Here is a 580-nt window from a genome sequence, read left to right on the forward strand (position 1 = left end):
GGATCCGCCCCCTCAAAACGGGGGGGGCCCTGGGGCAGTTCTTGGGGGCAAGGTACAGGATCCGTCCACCCGTGGGTGTGGGGAGCCCCGGAGGGGGGTGGGACCCCCCTGGGTGGCTGGTGGTGCCGTGTGGCACCCACTAATGAGCATGGGGGGAGAGGTCCTCACACGAGGGGTGGCTCAGGGGCGTCCTTGTGCACCCCCGTGCATCAGCATAAAAGCAAGATGTGTCCTCGTGTGAGCCTCATGTGAGCCTTGTGCAAGCCACGTGCATCCTTGTGCGAGCTCTGCGGCAGCAGGGAGCTGCGTGAGGCTGTGCCAGCCTGGGGGGGGGGTGTGACGTGATGTGATGTGACGTGACACTGGGGTCCCCGCCTGGTGCACATGCGTGTGCGAGGATGAGGAGACCCCCGCCCCACCAGCATACACATGTGTGCGAGGACCTGTGGTGCTGCTCACCCTGGGGGGGGATGGACGGGGGCAGGGGGCCCACGTGCGCATGTTTGTACATCACATGTGGCCTTGGCGTGACGTGGCTAAGGATGTCTGTCCACCTTCCTCCGCTTGCCCCCCCCCCCCC

The sequence above is a fragment of the Haliaeetus leucocephalus genome, unplaced genomic scaffold (genome assembly GCF_000737465.1).
Source record: "Haliaeetus leucocephalus isolate CR32 unplaced genomic scaffold, Haliaeetus_leucocephalus-4.0 Scaffold227, whole genome shotgun sequence".
NCBI lineage: Eukaryota > Metazoa > Chordata > Aves > Accipitriformes > Accipitridae > Haliaeetus > Haliaeetus leucocephalus.